Genomic DNA, 13,142 nt, shown 5'->3' on the forward strand with positions numbered 1-13,142 from the left:
GCCATTTTGTAGAGCCTCATGATTTCTTTGCTTTTTTCTTTGTTTTGGTTAGTTTTGGACAATATGAAGCAGTTGGTACATACTCAGGCAATTTATCAAAGCAATTGTGATATAGAAGCCATTTTGTAAATTCTAGTTCATTAGAGGTTTCACTTTTCTGTGTGTGAAATGTTAAAATCACTATCAAAGATTAAACACCTAATGTAATTCCAGAGTGACTAAAGGTTAAAAATAAAGACTCCTTTGCTTTTCTATGTGTTTACTTAAAACAGTTTTATTGACTTTTTGTATTGGAGTTATTACATTAGTGGTAATAATTACAATTATATGTCAAGGGAACATTTTGCATAAACATTTACTTAAAGCTGACGTTTTGTAAAGGCATTTGTACAGATCTATAACTGTACTGTTTTGCAACTTGGCATGGTAGCACATGTTCACATGTTTTAATTCCAAAGGATCAAGACTTCAAAGCCAGCCTGGGTTACAGTTTTTTTTGTTTTGTTTTGTTTTTGTTTTTTTTTTTTTTTGTTTTTTTTTTTTTTATAAAATTGCTATTTTTTACTCTTCCTACAGATGTTTAGGTTGGCATAGGTATTTAAGAACTTTAAGAATCTCCCAATTTTAGGGTGGATATTACATGGAATTATATGTAAGACTTTAAAGTTAAGCTTAAACATGGTGATAGTTTGTGTTGAAACAAGTAATGATTTTCAGTTACATTTTCTTTCTGAATTATACCAATGTACCTAATATATACTTAGAAAAACCAGCCAAGAAAAATTAGTTCCAAAATATCACTCTGAACTGATTTCTTTTGTTATAACATCAATTTTTATGATCTCGGTCTCCCTTGTATTTAAGGACAGTAAGCTTAAAGGTCACAAAACCCCTGGCTAAGCTTAATTACAGGACTTGTAGTTCTAGTTTTCACACATTAACCATATGTTCATTACTATTTTATCAAAAGATCCAGTTTATGAATGTCTTGGGCCAATAAGACATGCTAAGCATGATGAAATGAAAGACCTGGTCTTTGACTGGAAAATGGAATTTTGACTTGCCAGACAGTTAAGGAGTGAGTAACCTGGCAAGGCTATTTCATGTCTGATCTTCATTGTAAAAGATTGGATTCAGGCCTTTAGTCCTAGTACTTGGGAGGCAGAGACAGGTTTGAGACCAGCCCAGTCTACAGACTGAGTTCTAGAACAGGCTCCAAAGCTACACAAAGAAACTCTGTCTCGTGAAAACAACAATAAAATTGAATTCAATCTTTAATGTCTAATTCAATCCAAATAGCCTATCTTAGTCTCATCTAAATCTTGAGTTTAGGATCTAAATCTTGAGTTTAGGGTCTAGCCTTGTGAGAAAGTGAAATTAATCATCTGAAAGAAGCTGCTTAATTCCTAGAATGTCAGAGTTTTTAATTCATCTGCCCACCATCCCCAGCTCCCTGCCATGAACATGCAGCCTGCATTCTTGGTATTAGAAAAAAACCTTATAGATTCTGTTCTCAGCTGTTTTAACCTAACTAGTGGCTCAGGAGCCTATCTTGTTTTGGTGTTTTGTTTTGTTTTGTTTTTGTTTTGTCGTCACCCTCCCCCCCCCCCCTTAGAAATTCTTCAGGGCTGAATTCCTCCTCCAGCTATCATGCATTCAAAAGCATTTAAAAGCAGATCATGAGCCACAGCAGCTCTAGCACAAAGGTCAAATTATGGGGAAAACAAAAACTAAGAACATGCATGAGTGAATAAAAACTTTGAAGAGCTCCCATGTTGAGAGAAGTTTTACCTTCTAGTTTCCACACAAGCTGGAACTGGTGGCTGAAGGTGGAACAGAGTAGCTTATTGCACGAGCAGTGAGGTAGTGATGCACCAGGACCAGTACACACGGTGAAGACTTGGGCTTTAGTAATTTTATTTAGGCTCAAAGATTGAAAGACGTCTCAGTGAATTTAGTAGCTGATCATTGAATTAACAGACTAATGGAAAAGAGAACTTAGTGACCATACATGACAAAGGATGCAGTCTACAGAAAGAGTTAGAATCCAAACAGCTTGCCAGCGCAGCAGATGCTCAGAAGATGGACTAAACAAGCACTCCATCTTTGTCTCTGACATCTCTGCTTGGCTTTTATGTAAGAGCCTGGTAAGTAATAACTGTCACATAATTAAGAAACATTTGGCAAAATTTAGGTGTATTTCTGTTATTACTTTTGGGGAACCAAATGTTAACTAAATGACCAGAGTAGTGAAAAGTGCTTTATTTATTTTTTTTTTTTTTAACAAAGTGGAGTAATGTTAATTCACTGGAATCTTAAGGTGGTACATCGGTTACTAGAAATACAAAGTATAATTAGTAACAAATCTTAAAGACAGCAAAATTTGAAGCAAATGATGTAATCTTGTTAGCTAAATGAACAGATTAGGTCAGTTCTCTAGCCAATCTTTTCTGGGTTTTTGTAAGAACAATGGCTTTTGTTGTTGTTACACGAATGATACATTGGGCACTAATCTGCATTTTATGGTGCTCATTCACAACTTTCAAGAGGTCAGTACAATTGGGTTGTTAGATAAAACACATAAAGGAATTTACAGTCCTGTCAAAGGAGCTGTCTGGATAGTGACTGGCTTCTACTGAGTATTTTCCTCTAGAGGTGGTTCTGATGTTGGGTCTTAACTATAAAAGACAAAACTAAGAGTACCTTTCTGTGTCCATGGTCATTTTCTAACCTAGAATTTAACAAAACTTCATATATTTGGAATGAATCATCCTATATTTATGGATTAGTCTGTGATCTTTAAAAATCAGATGCCAAGATAAAATTAAATGTTTAAGGATTGTAATAAATGTTACCTATGAAAGAAACAAGAGGGAGCCAGGAGAGGCTATAAGATCTGTTAGTGGGACTATAAAGTCAGTCCCCAAATGATGAAGGGAAAAGGTTGGGGACTGTTTTTACCTGCCCCCAAAACCTGAGGAATGCTTGGTAAAGCTCTTGGGTCAACTCTTAACAGGAGTTCCTCATGTCTTAGATGTGAAGCTACTTAAAAACCCTGTGGTTTTGCTTTGGCCAGGACAGTCTAGAGGACATATGTATCCTCCCATGAGAGTCAGGAAGCAGCATCTGGGGCTCTGGTCTAATAAGCTCCATGCAGATGGAATTCTGCAAGGCACAACATGCTTTCCCATCTTTAGAAGACTCTGGCTTTACTTGAACCATGAGATCTTGCTCTTATTTTTATAGGACTGCCATCTTTTTCAGTTTCTGCCAATGTCAGATGTAGTGGATTGCCTTCAGCCTGCTCTACAGACTCCATGTGATGTGGGTGAAAATTTACATTGATGACAGTTTGGTAACAGTTCTGCCTGTAATACCTAGATTATAAAAACCCTAAAATTTTACTGCTATTATTTAAATTGGCACCTACAAAATGTATTGTCTTGTAGTCTATGTAATACAATCACCTATGGAAGGAACTGGACTATTGGAAAATTTACAAGCAATTTTGTGTTTCTGTGCTATTCTATTTCTTTTCTATTTTTTGGAATGTTGTAATGAATGAATTTTTTACATGAATGAGATTAACTAATGAACAGTAGAAATGGAATTACAGGAGAAAGAGCTCTGCTGAAGTCAGCACAGAAAAGTCAGACTCTGTGAGGATAGGCCTTCACAACCTGGGAAGCACTATTGTTCAACAGAGTATGACCGACATAGCAAGTTATTTAATATGCTGGATGTCATAATCCCAAAACTCAAATAGTGACTGATCTTCAAAGTTAAAATTCATTCTCAGACAAGATTTTCTTTGAGTTAGCCTCTGTAAAATATAGTTTTATCATTTTTTACCTTTACCTTTTCTCTCTCCAACCCTTCCCATGTTTACCCCATCCCCAAAGTTGGTGGCCTCTTTTTCTTTATTATTGTTTCATAAATATATAGGTACACACATATAAATACAACCTGCTAAGTTCATATTTGTTTGTGTGTGTATGGTTTCAGGGCCTACCACTTTGTATTGGATAACCAATTAGGCTGGTCTGGAGGGAGGCTAATTCTCACACACACACACACACACACACACACACACAGTGTGTCTGTCTGTCTCTCCCTCTCTACCTGCAGGAGTTTTTTATTTAAGGGTACTGTGATTTCATGAACTTTTTCTACCCTGTCTACATTACTATGTCTATGTTCAGACTTACTTAGGTAGTCACTGACATAAGTAGACACGGTCTCACAACAGATATTCTAGTCCTTTTACAGTCTCTGAAGCTCACATTCCCACATTGTTCTCTGAGCCTTGGGTACAATTATATTGAAGATTTCTCCTTGGGAGCTGGGCTCCCTATAATTGATTATCTCAGCATTAAGTCTAGTTGTGATGTTCTATAATATTTCTACTTGCTGTAAAGAGAAACTATTCTGATGAGGGTTAAGAACTAAACTTATCTGTGGGCATGAGCATAAGTTTAAGAATATAGTTAGGAACTGTGCCAGTTTAATAAAGATCCCTGACTTCACTAATCCTGAGTATTTGACTAGGTTTCTAGTACCAGGCATGATTTCCCTTCTGTTGAATGGGCCATAGACTAATTAGATAGCTGTTGGATTTCTGTTGCTGTGATAAAACATTGACCAGAAACAACTTGAGGATGGAAAGAGTTCAATTTATTTATAGATTATAGTCTGTCATTGAGGAAAACCAGGAAGTTGGGAGGCAATTGATAAGTACAGCAGAGGCCAAGGAGGACTCCTGCTGAATAAGCTGAATGCTGCGACTTTCCCAGCCTGCTTTCTTATGCAATCCAGGCCACCATTTTATTTTTTTAGGTCAACTAAGACAAAAAAAAAAAAAAATTCCAGAAAAATGTTATGTAAACAAATTGAATGATTGTAATCCTGGGATGAAATATTCTTGAACTGTGACATCTTATTCTAAGAACAACTGCAAATTTGTTGACCATGCTGTCATGTCTGCTTCTGTATTTTAATAACTCTTGTTTCCTAAGGTCTATTTCCTCTTAAAGGGATTACATATGCTTGGATAAATTGTATGGCTTTCTTAGAAATGGCACCTCCAGCCTTTGCCGTATTAACATACATGGTACTTTTAGAATTTTTATTGCTTATTAGTTCTGACTGTCTGGAGAAGGGTGTTGGGAGCAGAGCCTAGAACCCCAAGCATGCTAAGCACATGAGGCTACACACCCATACCTGCTGAAAAAACTTTGGAGAACGCAGGTATGCCTGGCTCATATAAATCACTCTCTACCACACACAGGAAGGACACATGACTGCAGAAAGGGCATCCCTGGGGATAGCCACTTTGTACTGCTCATTAAGTAGGGTAGTAGAAGGGGAAAGGAACTTCAGAATTTGATTTTTATTTCCTTAAAGAAAATTTTAATGATGTTTTAATTCATTTTAGCATATGCCATTTCTAAATAAGTGATACTGCTTTCAAGTTTAACAGTAACTATACTAAATCCCATCTTTCTTATGATTTAATAATTCTTTAAGCTTGTTCATGGTTTTTTCTAGTCTTATCATCCATTGGTCTATGGATATTCAAATATAAGAACCAACAGTCTTATAAGCAGGAAACTGCATTGAAAATACTGCCTGACTTCCATCCAGATTTCTGAAAGTGCTATCATAAGACCTATAATAGTAACTATTGTGTTTCAAAAAATGTTAATATTCCTAGTTCCTACCTATCTATCTGATCCTTCCAGAGTGAGAAGTGACTCTGGGCCCTGTGCCTGGGCACTTCTACAATCCTGTTGGCAGGGAATCATCTCAGAGCTAGCTACAGGTGTTGTCAGTTGTGTGGTTGCTGTAGTGTTTACTGCATCATCTGCAAACAGTATAAGAGCTGTATACTGTTTGAGTCAATATAGGGGACTGGAGAGATGGCCCAGCAGTTAAGAACACTGGCTGCTTCTTCCGAAGACTTGGGTTCAGTTCCCAGCACCCACATGGCAGCTCACAACTGTCTGTAACTCCAGTTTCAGAGGACCCAACACTTTCACACAGACACACATGCAGGCAAAACACCAATGCTCATGAAATAAAATAATTTTTAGAAAGAGTCAATATAGACTAGCAAAGTACCTAATGTAGATAAAATAATCAGGAGTAGATTCAACTCTATTTGTTCTTAAATATTAAAGGAATATTTAAATGACTACAATGAGAGGAGTAACATTTGGAATTTTGTGACTTTTCAAAAATTTATAATGAAACCAATAGAGTCATTCTTCAAATACATACTGATCTTGTGGTGTGCAAAGAAATTCCTGTTAAAAAATTTTACCTGTATATTAAAATTGACTATTCATATTCAAATCATATGAATCTATATCACTTAACCTACTACTTTAGAAATGGGTACCATGTTGCAAGTCATGTGAATCTATCACTGAATATATCATTTTAGGAATGGGAGCAATGGGGATGAAGAAATCTGTTTTGCAGATATTGAGGTAGGGTGGTATTTGATAGATTAAGAATGATTTTTTATATGATTTGGTTGACATTCAACTCTGAATTAGTTATACTTCACTCCCTGCTCCATTTGGAATGTACTACCTTGAACTTTACAGGATTAATTTAGCATAAATTTAAAAAATGCTTCTGATGTTTTTTTTCCTTTCTTAGGCTAGAGTTGATTTATTTGAATCACTGCACTAATTGTTATAAGATGGAACTGTAATACATACATATAATTTATTCAGTGGAAGGAAAAACATATAACTGTGTATGTGCTATACATTCATTATTACTACCAAATACAAATACAGTTTTCTAAATAAGGTTTGGAATTAATTCCAATTGAAACAAACTGGATTTAAGCATGTTTATTAAAAGTTGTAAGTTAATGAAATTTATTAGATTCTGTCTTGCAGTAGCTACATGAAGACTTCAAAAACATCTTTTATTCTGGGCAAACGTTTATGTCTTGCCTGCTGGTGAGCACAAGTGTGTGTTATCTTCAGTGGCAACAGGAGGTACAGGGCAGACACACTTATTGCTGATACAATATGCTTGTAACAGACAGTTCTAACACACTGTCACAGTAGTTTACACAAAGTAATATATGCTTTCACATAACTATAGGTTTTTTTGTCTGTTTTTCCCAGACCAGGAACTCATGTGTTAGGTAAGTACTCTACCACTTAGTTGAACTCCTTGCTTAGATGTTCTTGAGAAAGATGAACTTTGGAGAAATAGCATGCTCATTAAAGACAATATGGAAACACAGCACAAATGGACAGGCATCTGGAATCAATACCATGTTGTTCCTTTTTCTGGTTCTGTAGAAACCAGCATTCAGCTATGAAGTTATTAATGTCCCCTATGTGATGGAAAATTAATAACTAAGAGGTATAAATTAGGGTTTATGGCAAGAAGGGAAAACTAGAGAGAAGATAACTCCCTGTCTGCAGAGTATGGGACCAGAGCCCAGGAGATAAAGGAGCCCACCACCAGCTGTGTTAACATCCTCCCTGCCCCATTATCTTAAAAACAAGGTCACTGAGCCTTCGTGGGGGAAGGGGGTAGAAAAAGAAAAAACCCTAACCTTGCAGGTGTGCTAATCAGTCTTGTCTAAACAAATGACCAATGACAGTTACTATTCACTTTGATCCTTGATGACCTTGCAAAGAAACTTTGTACTCTATGAAATGTCTATAACCTTGGAAGCCTTGAACTGAGACTAGCAGCATCAAGCCTCCCTTTCCCTTTTCCTTTTTGAAAACGCTTCCCAATTGTAAGCAGGTATCTTACTCTTAAGCTAGAGTAAGGTCCCAGCCGGTTTGGTTCTTAGCAATAAAAACCTTTTGCAGTTGCATCTGGGAGTCACTTCCTTGTGAAAGGATGGAGAAATACAGCCTAACCACAGGAAGCTAGAAGTTTAGAAAAGCCCTAAATACCTTAAATTTCAGACCCTGCACTCAGCCAGTAAATAGGCGAAAGGTCACACTCCTTGCCACTTACCAGACTTTGTAAACGCTTGTGAAACCCCCACCCCAGTGACCTAACCTGCCATTTGTCACCCCACCGAGGAGCCCACACAAATGCAGACCTCCAGGGCTATAGAAGCACGGGCTTGGATAGTTTAAAGTGATTGGTCCGCACCGAGCTTGGGCTCTGGAAGCTGTGAGATGATTGGTTTAAGATGTGCGGGCTTTGTTGTAACCCTATACAAGCTGTCTCAATTCTGTACTCAGGGTCCTCAGTCCTCTACCCCTGCGTGGCGTATGACTGTGGACCCCAGTGCACTTGGAATATAAAAGACCTCATGCTTTTACATCAAGACCACTTCCCGTGAGTGATTTGGAGTGTCGCCTTTCCTGAGTCTGGGCGAGAGGGTCCAAGCTCTGCAGGTCATTCACTTGGAGGTTGAGGAAACCGGGTAGGCACACCTGTTGTTTGAGAGTAAAGTACAGTATCTGACCAGTTTTTGTTGTTGTTTTTTTTTTTTTTTTTTCTTTCTTTCTTTTTTCTTTTTTTTTTTTTTTTTTTTTTTTTTTTTTGACACTGAAAAACTGTCCAGCATGAGGAACCGAGGGAGGGACAGAAAGTAATTATGTTGCAATTAATCTGATGAGGATAAAATGGATGTCTATGAAATGCTGGAACTATTTTCCCATTTCCTGTTCCAAATTGTCAAAGAGGATAGGTAATAGGATCTTATGCCTAAAGGACACTTATGTTTTGAAGGACACCCCACACCCCCATCTGCTGCACTAGATGGGAAGCCACATGCCAGTTGGAAGATTTCTTTAATTCTGGGAACATTAGCTTGTTTCAGGATCAGTTTAGCACATTCCCTGCCTCCCCAGCTTTTCACATCATACGATATAAAAGTTCTCCTTTGCTTCCCTATTTCCCATCAATTATACGGTGTATGTGAAACCCTAACAAACCTAATACCCATTGTTGCCAATAACACTCGGACTTGCTTACTCTTACCCCACCTTGGATTACTTTGATTAAAAACTGTTGGTTTTAATGTGAAACTGGCAATCATCTACAAATGGCATATGGGATGGGAGTGATTGGTTGGTGTAAGCAGATGCAAAACAAAACCCCAGACACTGCCACTCTCCATGGAGGGAAAGAGCACCGGCCCTTCCTCCCCGCAACCTCTCCACCCCTCCACTCCCACACTGTCCCGTTGCCTTCCACCATGGAGGGCAGTATCCAGCTTCAAAAGCTTATTGGGTTTTATGAGTAGATGGCAATGGGAGGCTGCACAGAAGCTGGGACAGCTAGGAGGTTGGCCTGGGGACTTTTAAGGAAGCGGAGGTTCGGGCCTTTGCTGTTACAGCATTCATTCAGCCTCTAGGGACTTCTGAGAAGAGGCTTTAGCTTTCTGTTCACAATTTCAGGTGAAAGCCAGGTACTTGCCATCAGCACTACCACTTTGGGGCCTGATTTGGGACCTAATGTTCCAGCCTTTTATTGATAATAAGAGGTGAAGGTGACAGTAGGGAGTCCTTTTAAGCTGCCTCCTGCTGAGTAGGGATGTTGGAAAAGATGGGGCTTGGACTGCTGCTGGTCCAAAGCAGGGGCTCTCAAGCAGAAAGGCTATGGTAGGAGAGTCGAGGGTATACTGTTAGAGGTATCTGTTTTACTGAGCGTCGGGTCAGCTTGTTAATTCCTTCCTGAAAAAGAAAAAAAAATCTGAAGAGATGTGTGGAGATCTGGAGGCAGAGGAGAGACATGAGCCTCAGAGTGCAACAGTTGAGAGCCCTTAATTCGAGCCAACTCCCAGGGGCTGGGTTCTGCATGACAGCCTACAGATGTCTAATCTCATCGTTCTACCTGGTTAGATTGGTTTACCTAGTAACATTCTTTTCTTTGTTGATGAAGAGACAAGTGCCTCTTTCTCCATGGTCAGCAAGGGCTGTTCAGTTTTGTAGGACCACAGAGATCAGGGAGGTGAGTGGGCTCTGGGGTTGACCCCTGAATAGTATCTGGCAGCTGGGTGGAAATCTCCTGGGACAAATACTGACTGTGGACAGAAGAGTGGAATGAGTATCCTTCTAATTAAAAAGTTGTGGAGAATATTTCGTAGTGATGGAGAGATGCCTCAGCAGTCAGGAGTGCTTGTTGCTGCTCTTTCAAGGAGCTGGAGTTTAGTTCTCAGCATCCACACTGGGCATTTGCAACTCTAGTTCTAGGGAGATCAATGCTCTCTTCTGGCTTCTGAAGGCACCCAAACACATACATCCGAACACATGAATAAGTAAATCTAAAGAAGCGAGTATTTTTTCTTCTTGACAGATGTCTATTATCTGTCCCTGAGAAAAAACATCAGATGTGGATTAGTCACTAACATTTAACATACCCAAACATTTTGAGTTAACTTAGGCTACATTAAGTTAAGAGTAGAAAAGAGTAAGACTCTCAGAATGAGGAGTCTCCCAATTTCGGTCGGTATCCCCAAGAACTCAATGTCCAGTCCAGTTGCTGCAACACGCAAGAGGCTTTCATGAACCGGAAATGTTTGTGCAAACAGGCTCCTCCAGCACGCAGGCTACAGAGAAGCCCCCTCCCCCGGGCACAGGTGTTTTTAAAGGCAAACCCACAAGCTTAGGGAGGGGGTGGGACCCTCTGTCCATTGAGTAGGTGATCCTTTGAGGCCGATGGTCTGCTACTAGGGTCAACAGACCTTAGGGCCTCAGGGTGTGCTAATTAATTTTGTCTGGGCAAACCGGAGTTGCAGCTATCTCTTTATTTCCTAAGGACTCTATTCACCACCTGCTGACTCACAAGAAAAGAGGGGCAGTGTGAATTCTTGGTATCTGGTTATCTCAGGGCCTTGTGAGAGGAAATTAGCAAATTCCAAGGAACAGATATTGGTTTCCAGGTTAGTCCTTCATTAACTTTACTTTTTTGTCTTTCAAAAGTATCGAAATTATTTTTAACTAAACTTTTTTTCTAGTACAAATAGAGAACCATTCACCTTCCATCAAAATTACATTGTAGGAAATGTATTGTGTTTTGACCTTACAATTCATGCTTTGTGTTCCAGTATCGAATTCTTGCGAAGAAGAAGAAAAAAAAAAAAAAAAAAAAAGCCCACCAAAAACCACCTGACTGAAATGGGATTTCTTTGATCTACATTCCAGAGAAGGCCACAGTAATTTTTATGAAGTTATCAGGGACTATATCTTGAATTACACATTATTTTCCAGCTCTTATTTACTTATATTCAGCTCAAACTAACTCACATCAGAGAAGTCATCAAATAAGCTAAATTATAACTTCAATAGACTTGTACTTGTGACTAAGTGAACTCGTAATTTTTATCAGTAATTACTATAAATAATCCTTATGTAATACTTTACTATATCTTACATATATACATATAGTATATATTATAGTGGCTCTTGTTTATTATACTTAGAAAACCAATCTTTTGCCTTTTAGCTACCCATTGTCATGCTCTGCTTTTTGTGCCTTTTTAAAAGGGGGCTCATAAGAAAGCATTCTATCAGGAATAGGGCCAGGAGAGGTTTGTTCTAGCTTTAGAATTCAGACCCTTACACATCATTCATCATGAGACCAGTTTTGTCAGTGTTGTTGAGCAGTTTCCTTCCAGACTGAAATAGTCTATCCTGCAGGTAAATGTTTTTGTTTTTTGAAACAGGGTCTCTCTATAGTTCTGGCTATACTGTGTGGACCAAACTTACCTTGAACTCACAGAGATCAGCCTGCTCCTGCCTCCCAGCTGCTGAGACTAAAGATGTGTACCACCATACTCAATTTAAAATTTGTGACTGGCTTTTGTTTTTGATGTGTCTGTGCACCATGTACATGCATTGGGCCTAGAAGCCAGAAGAGGGCAGAAGGTCCCATGGAACTGGAGTTACAGAAGATTGTGAGCCACCTTGTGGGTGCTGAGAATTGAACCCTGATCCTCCAGAAGTGCAGTCAGTGCTCATAACCACCAAGCTGTCCAGCCCTGCAGGTAAACTCTTTAAGACAAAAGGTAAACAACTCAAGATAGCTTCAGAAAGGAAGTCTCTGAAACTGACCAGATTTACTGACTTTAGGGTCACTCTCAAGCCAAGTTCAAAGATGCTTGAGACCACAAGAGCTGCCTGGAGGAAGCAGAAACGAGAAGAGCTACCTGAAAGAGGTTTAGACCAACTGAGGGACCTGGAAAGTACACTCTGCACCCTGTCAAGCTTCCTGCAGACCATGTGGTGGCTCCAAGTCCCCAGCTTTGTGAGCTGTCACTCATGCTTCACTGGGCTCTGAGTCATTTCTTCACCTTTGCCCCTCACTTGTATTCCTGTGAATGATGCCTATAAAATTCACTGGTTCACCAATTGTATTTTGGTGGTATCCATACTTGGGTCAACCATGGGCTCTCTATCTGGAGTGACTACACATGTGTGTTTCACCAGGAAAAGTCTTGTCACACATCAATCAGAGTTAGATTGCTATCAGCTGAAAAACAACTTTATACCTTTAGTCTTCATCTGTAACCATAGCATGCCTATGACAAAATGGGAGGTAGGGACAGGAGGGCTGCCAGGAGGCTCTGATCAGCCTTAAATGGAGGTCATCATCAAACGCCTTCTCCAAGGCTTGGGGAATCTATTCAGAATAAAAGGCAGAAAGGTTGTAAAAACAGAGGTGTTGGATTAGTCTCAGGAAATTACTTCTTCAGACACAAGGTGGATACATATATGAACTTACAGAGACTGTGACAGTATGTACAAGGCTTGAACAATTGTAAGTCAGACAATCCCAGCACAGGGAAAGGGTAATGGGCACAGAGTCCCACCCATAACCAAGAAGCTAATTGCAATTGGTAGTTGCTGGGAAGTATATGAAAGTGGGTATATTCAGGGCAAGCCTCATGATCAGGAGTAGCCAGCCAATAAAATCAGAATCCATTTGTGTGTGTGTGTGTATGTATGCTTTGGCTTGTTTTGATTTTGGTGTTTTAAAAGAAAGAATATAAAGTTGGGTGGATGTTGGGGGAATGTGGGAGGAGTTAGGGGAGGGTAAGGAATATAATCAAAATATATTGTATGAAAATTTTTTAAAAGCACAAAGATATAAACCGTGATGACATGGGAAACATTTTTTTAAATAAAACATAAACTTTT

Source organism: Phodopus roborovskii, unplaced genomic scaffold (genome assembly GCF_943737965.1).
Source record: "Phodopus roborovskii unplaced genomic scaffold, PHOROB, whole genome shotgun sequence".
Taxonomy (NCBI): Eukaryota; Metazoa; Chordata; class Mammalia; order Rodentia; family Cricetidae; genus Phodopus; species Phodopus roborovskii.